Here is a 6,000-nt window from a genome sequence, read left to right on the forward strand (position 1 = left end):
GCTCGTCTGCAGCTCCCGCGCGCAGACCGGCCGGCACGTCCTCCGCCGCCCTCCCCCCGCCTCCCTCCCCCGCCACCCCCACCTCCGGGGTCCCGGTCTCCTGGCACTCTCCACCCCACTCCACTCCACGCCTCCTTCCTTTCTGCCCGCGCCTCTCGAGTCCCTGCGCTTCACTCTCCTTGCTACCTGCCGCCGGGCCACGCTCACGGGGGCGCTCACGGCCCCCTCCTCCACGCTCCCCGCGCCTCCCCTGCTTGCACGGGAGGGACTGCAGCACTCGGGACACGGCCGCGCCCGCGAGGCGGGGAAAGGAGGCCCAGCGCGGATGAGCGTGAGGGTGCCTCTGGGCGAGGCGGGTGGCAGTTCCCCTTCAACTCTCTTACCCCCTCCCTCCAGGCCCGATTTGGCGGCACCGGGCCCGAAGCGGCTTTCATTCCCACACTTGGCCACAGAAACACGGCTCGGGGAGAACCGGAACCTATCTGAGCGCTGCGGGTGCACTAGGGTCCCGGCGCGAGAAGGTTTTAAGTTGGGGGGAGCCAGGCCCTGCGGCCACTGGCTGAAGGAGTTGGGGGTAGGGCATTGTAACTGGTTCGAGAAATGGGGGCTTTCTTGAGTTCTTTTTGCAACTTTTTTTTCCCCCTTTTGCAGCTGCAGAAGAAAATGCTTTTGAAAACCTGCTGGTCCAAGGACGACGACCCGTTTTGCAGGCTATTTCAAAGGGGAAAATAGTCCTCCCTCTGTGGGGCAGAGTTTACCTTTCCACACCTCCACGTTGTAATAAAAAATCAAGTCTCTGTCCTGAAAAGCCGGCAAGTGCTGTTTTGGAGTTTGGGTTTAAGCACTGGGTCTAAACTTTCAGAGAGCAGATGGAGGGGCCACGCTAGCGCCCCCAAAGTTACCGCATATGATCTGCGCTCTGCCCAACGGTCTTTGAGAGATCAAACGGAGGTCTCGCATCACCCCATTCAAATGCCCACGGACTCAGCAAGCTAGTTATGAATAACGGATGGGGCCACGCCACCCCACCCCAGTGTCTTTGGGTCCGGGTGGGAGAGGACCTTTGCACAAGATGACAGCATAAAACTCTGTTTAAAGCGATACTGTGTGTATAGGTTTGGCCTAAAGCAGAATACCTCCACAAATGCACAGAGATGCTCCCCTAATGCGAGAAAACAAAATTACAAAGCAGTGGTTACTGCGGCGCAGGGTAGCACAATGGCTCAGTGCGAAGAGGGGCGACGGCAATCCCGGAGCCGTCAGTTGGCAGGCTTCAGAGAGCACACCCTGAATTCATCTCTTGGCGGTCTGGATGAATCCAATGCGAATCCGGAGCGTAGACCAGTCGGCTGCAATGGTCAACCGGTCGGCGCCTCTCAGCTTTATTCTGCACTGCTTTGGAAGCAAACAAACAACCCGAAAACGTCCGTGTCTGTGCTGTGAATTCAAGTACCACCAGGCGTTCCAGCAGCCAACCCTCCGCCTAAAGGGCGATTCCGGGAGGGGAGTAGGTTAAAAAGTGAACCTGATTGTGTATGTTTCCCTAGAGGCCCTTGGCTGCCCCCCACCTTCCCCATTTCAGACCTGCGGACCTCGTGGGGCGCAGAAAGGAACCCCCAGCAAGAGACTGCTAATCTTAGGAGGCTTGCCTCCAAAACTGCTTAGGGCACAGACCCCTTAGTCTTACTCCTAACCCCCACCACGTCATCAATCTCTCCTCCCAAACTTCGCGAGGCACTACAACTGGGAGGAACTTCAAAAAATTCTCGGGACTGGAGGCCTGGGTCACCCGCAGCGCCGTGGCCCAGAGGCTGGCAAGTGGGAAGTTCACACACAGAAGGCCTAGAATGACACTGAATCTGGGGCACTGAAATCTCTAAATCCTTGGGAATGCAGAGACCACAAAGTTTGCAAAGCCAGATTTCTCCCATATTCCCTTCCAATAAATGGTCAGCAAAACCAGGAGTATAAGAAACCTGAGAGTAACGATTTCTTTTTTTTTTTTTAAAGGAAAGCAGCAGAGCTCAGCGCCAGGTTTGGGGGACATTTCCACTACAAGGCGACCCACTCCCCCTCAGTCACCTAGTCACCCTATCCCTTTGCCACTCAAACAGTCTTGCATTATTTGGTCCCCGGGGCCCCGTTTCACTCCAGTGCACATGGGGGCTGAGACCTAAATACTCATTTGATATAGCGCTATAATCCTTTTCTCATATTTGATGGGAATGTTTTCCATATCCCAGTATTTGACAACATCTCCCTATAGGGACAGGTTTGTATTTATGTTGGTAAAATGTCCCCTGCCTCAAAGTCTATTGTAACCCAACACCTGACAACCCAGAGTCCCATTTCTGTTTGCAGAAAGGGTTTATTCAAGCACATAATGGGATCCCAGCAGAAAGCCTTTCAGAACAAGGGGCTATGGTAAACTTCACCACATGAACTCCGTTTCCAGGGCTATTAAGCTTTTAATTGGAAAATAGCAGAGGAAATTTCAAGGTGACTATAACGTGTTAGTAGTTAGTGTGGAGAAGAAAAGCCGGAGCGGGGATGAATGTAGAAAGCATATGGTTCGAATCACATTTAGGAGAGGCCTGCCGCTTAGTAGAACTAAGTCCCGGCGGCTTATATACTTATGGGAAAAATCATCAAAGAAATTGGAAAGGGAGCAGTGAGAGTTACAAGTAAGTGTAACCTCGCTAGACTGGATCCACTCAGTCCTGCTCTGGGTGGGTGGGTGTGGGTGCGCGCGCGCGCGTGTTCAAACCACAATAACTGGGTAAAGCTGTGTGTGTGTGTGTGTGTGTGTGCGCGCGCGCGCGCATGTGTTCAAACCACAATTAACTGGGTAAAGCTGTGATAGGTATTAAAGGGTCAAAGGCTGTAAGACAAGTGTGCATATGTGGTTCTCTTTCTCTTGGCGCGCACACAATCTCACGGGGTGTGTGTATATCTAAAAGTTAAGAACGCAGTGCCCCTGCTCAGAAACTGAAGATGTCCTGATTGGAAGCTGCCCCTCACCGCAAGCAACACTTAATCAAAAGGACAGTTTCATATTGTCCCGGATGTATAAATACATCAAGGAATTTTCTGCTTTGCTGGATTCTTATGGAGGGGGAAGTCAAGGTTCTTATACTGCTGTTTAAACCTCGACCACGGTGACACTGAAGACTGGGGCATGTAGAAAGCCTTTTTATGTTTTTATTTTCTAGAAAGCCCTTTTAAAGCAGGAAAACGAACTCCCTCTACCCACTCAAGAATTTTTCAGCTCTCACTCTGTCCATGCCTCTCAGCATCACTCATTGGCGAGCTTCACATTGAAAGGGGGGGGGGGGGACAAATGTCCAGTGAGGCATTTGTTTCTAGAGGGGAAACCAGCAATCCATTTCTTGAGGTAACGATGATGCCCCGGTCTACCACATTTGGGAGGGCCTCCTATACCCCCATGGATCCCCGAAGTCACCCTCGGGCTCAAGACAGAGAACAGAGACCATGGGACCAACGAGTGATTAACTTGCGCCTGATCGGCGGGGGACGCGGCTAAGCAGAAGGAAGATCCTGGAGTCTCGTCCCACACCATTGTGGCATCAGGCTGCCTGAGGATCTCGGCGGCCGAAGCTTTTCGGAGCAAACGGGACCTAAAACGGCTTGCAACCCCGCCAGCCCCGTACAGACGCGGCTGCCTGGTCCTACGTATTCTAGAACTCTGGAAACCAGCAACCACTCACGCCAAGGTCGCGCCTACGCCCCACCATCTAAGGCGGGTGTAGGGGTGTCGCTCCCGCACTGCAGCATCTGAGGCGCGGCGACATCCGCCGAGCGCTCCCCCTGGGCCAGGGCCGCGGGGCCCTAAGGCGCCCGGGGCTCCTGGGTCGAGTCGCACACACCCCGCCAGCACCAGGAGGGCGTGTGGGGACCCGGGGCGGTGGTCAGATCCCTACACCGTTTTAGAAGAGGGTCGCCTCGGCAGCCTGACGACCCCGTTTGCTTTCTGTGCCAAAGGAAAAGGAAAGCGTGTACCCTCCGAGATGAAATGACAGCAGCCCCGGACTTTTAACAGTTTTAAGACAATCTTTTCTCTGCGACTCCAGAAACCGAGTCGGGAAAATAATTTTAAGTAAGTTAGCGAAAACTTCAAGAAACAAGAGTTTCTTTTCCCCGGAGTATTTGCTTTCGGGGCGCTAATGCAATGCCCCAGGACAAGCCCCCTTTCCAGAACTCTCTGGCGACTCCTCGGCAGTCTCAGAATAAAGCTCTGCGGGGTGAGGCGGAGAGAGGTGAGGACTTCAGCGTTGAAGTCCCTTCTCGATTCGAGCGGCACGATAATAAATAGTGGGAAACGGCAGGCGCTACCCACATGTCAGGGAAAGCTGGGTACAAGCGCCATGCACCGAGACCAGACCGTCAGAACAACAACGTTGCAAGGCCGAAGCCCCGTGCGGGAACCGAAAAGCACCCCACCCCAAGAGACTAGGCCCAGACTCGGCTCACCTAGCCGGCACCAAAGCCTCCAGGGCGGGGCGACTTCCGGAGCACGCGGGCCCCACCCACCTAACGCCCCGCCCACTTTCCCAGAACCTCTTGCACAGTCTGGGCCGCAGCTTAGAGCTACTGAAAAGTTTGCAGGCCTTTGGCCAGGGGTAGGGGAAGGCACTTAACGAATACTTGTCTGAGTGAAGGCCTCGCTTTTCCCTGGGGGCGGGGGAGGAGGGGGTAGGTGGAGAGGAGTCTTTTAAAGGCGAGAATAAAAAATACATTGGCGACTGAGCTTACGCGTGCCCGGCGTGCAGCAAAGGTCTCAGGCCTTGTTCGCGCGCGTGTACGCAGAGGGAGCGAGGAGGACGTAAACCCACGCAAGTTTCCGGAGCAACCTCTCAGAGGGGCGGCGGGCTGGCTGCGGCGACCCCAACCGGAGGGGCGGATAGGGCCCAGTCCTGGGAGCTAAGGAAAACCCTGCGCTCTCCAGGCTGCCTTCTGGATTGCCTATGACACGAAGCACGTTCTATAAAGCGTGCCAAGCGTGGTGCTAAGCGTCAGATGCGGGGTAGTCTACATGGGCACGTGAAGCCAGTTCAGCACTGCGGTTTTCGAGAAACGGGGAGAGGGCTCAATTTCTACGCCTGGGTGGGAATCTAGTTTCCACTAGATGCCCGGGAGACGGCTATGCGGGCTCCGTGCGTGGGCTTTGCGGGGGGAGTGTAAGCAGGGATAATGGCAGCGAGGAGGCCAGGGTCATCAAGAGCGCCCTGGGCCCCTCAGGCCGCTATCCTTGAGACCCTAGTTCCACAGCACACTAGTGGAGTGAGAACCAGAAGACAGACCGGAGTGGGCGCGGGTCCCGGGAGCCGCGTGCTCCGGAAGGGAGGAGAAGTCGCTCCTCATCCCCAACCAGGCGGTCCTGAGGAAAGGCTCGCACTTCGTCTGCCAACAACGTTCAAAAAAGGAAGGCCCGGCAAGCCTGCCTCGGTTTCCCCGCACGGAAGACAGCGCCGGTAAGGGACAAGAACACGGCGTCCGGCACGCCCACACCTGCACACACAGGTTTGGGAGAGGCTGTGGCCCTGCTGTTACAGGTCTCCATTCAAGGGCGCAGAGCTGAGAAACTGATCGCCCCTCAAACGTGGTTATTAAAATACGGTTAAAATGCAGCATCCCAGACACGCAGTCCGCCTGGGCCTGGGCCTGGGCCTGGCCCGCCTGGTGCTTTCCTCTCATGCAGTCAAGAATAAGCCTCCAGGAGGAAACGTGAGGATCGCAGGTCCACTTCACCCTACCAGGTGCGGGAAGAAAGCCCCTTCATGGGGCTATCTGGGGAAAAGAGAGAAGCAGCCGAATTTCCTCGACTCCGCCTGGACCCATCGCAGCCCTGGGGTGTGGTCCTCGCGCTAGGAGTGGCCCTTCCAAAGCGGAGCCCGGCCCCCCAGGAGCACCCAGGGGCTTAGGAGGTGCTGGATCTAGGCTCTGAGAGCTGGCTAACGCGCTTATCCGGGCTCCGCCTGG

At 55.8% G+C, this 6,000-nt stretch overlaps 1 protein-coding gene across 1 annotated transcript in view; it reads right to left on the minus strand.

The window, feature by feature from the left end:
- Nucleotides 1-1,351: 1,351 nt before the first annotated feature.
- The window catches only part of DMRT1 (doublesex and mab-3 related transcription factor 1), a 100,779-nt gene continuing 96,130 nt past the window's right edge, over nucleotides 1,352-6,000 (minus strand). Inside the window, exons 5-6 of the mRNA XM_055578228.1 lie at nucleotides 4,774-6,000; nucleotides 1,352-1,483 (exon numbers count right to left, since the gene is read on the minus strand). The exon at nucleotides 4,774-6,000 is cut by the window's right edge and continues 2,141 nt beyond it. The gene's annotated coding sequence lies outside the window, so the exon portion shown is untranslated. The remainder of the gene's footprint in view (nucleotides 1,484-4,773) is intronic.

Source organism: Bubalus kerabau, chromosome 4 (genome assembly GCF_029407905.1).
Source record: "Bubalus kerabau isolate K-KA32 ecotype Philippines breed swamp buffalo chromosome 4, PCC_UOA_SB_1v2, whole genome shotgun sequence".
Lineage (NCBI taxonomy): Eukaryota > Metazoa > Chordata > Mammalia > Artiodactyla > Bovidae > Bubalus > Bubalus kerabau.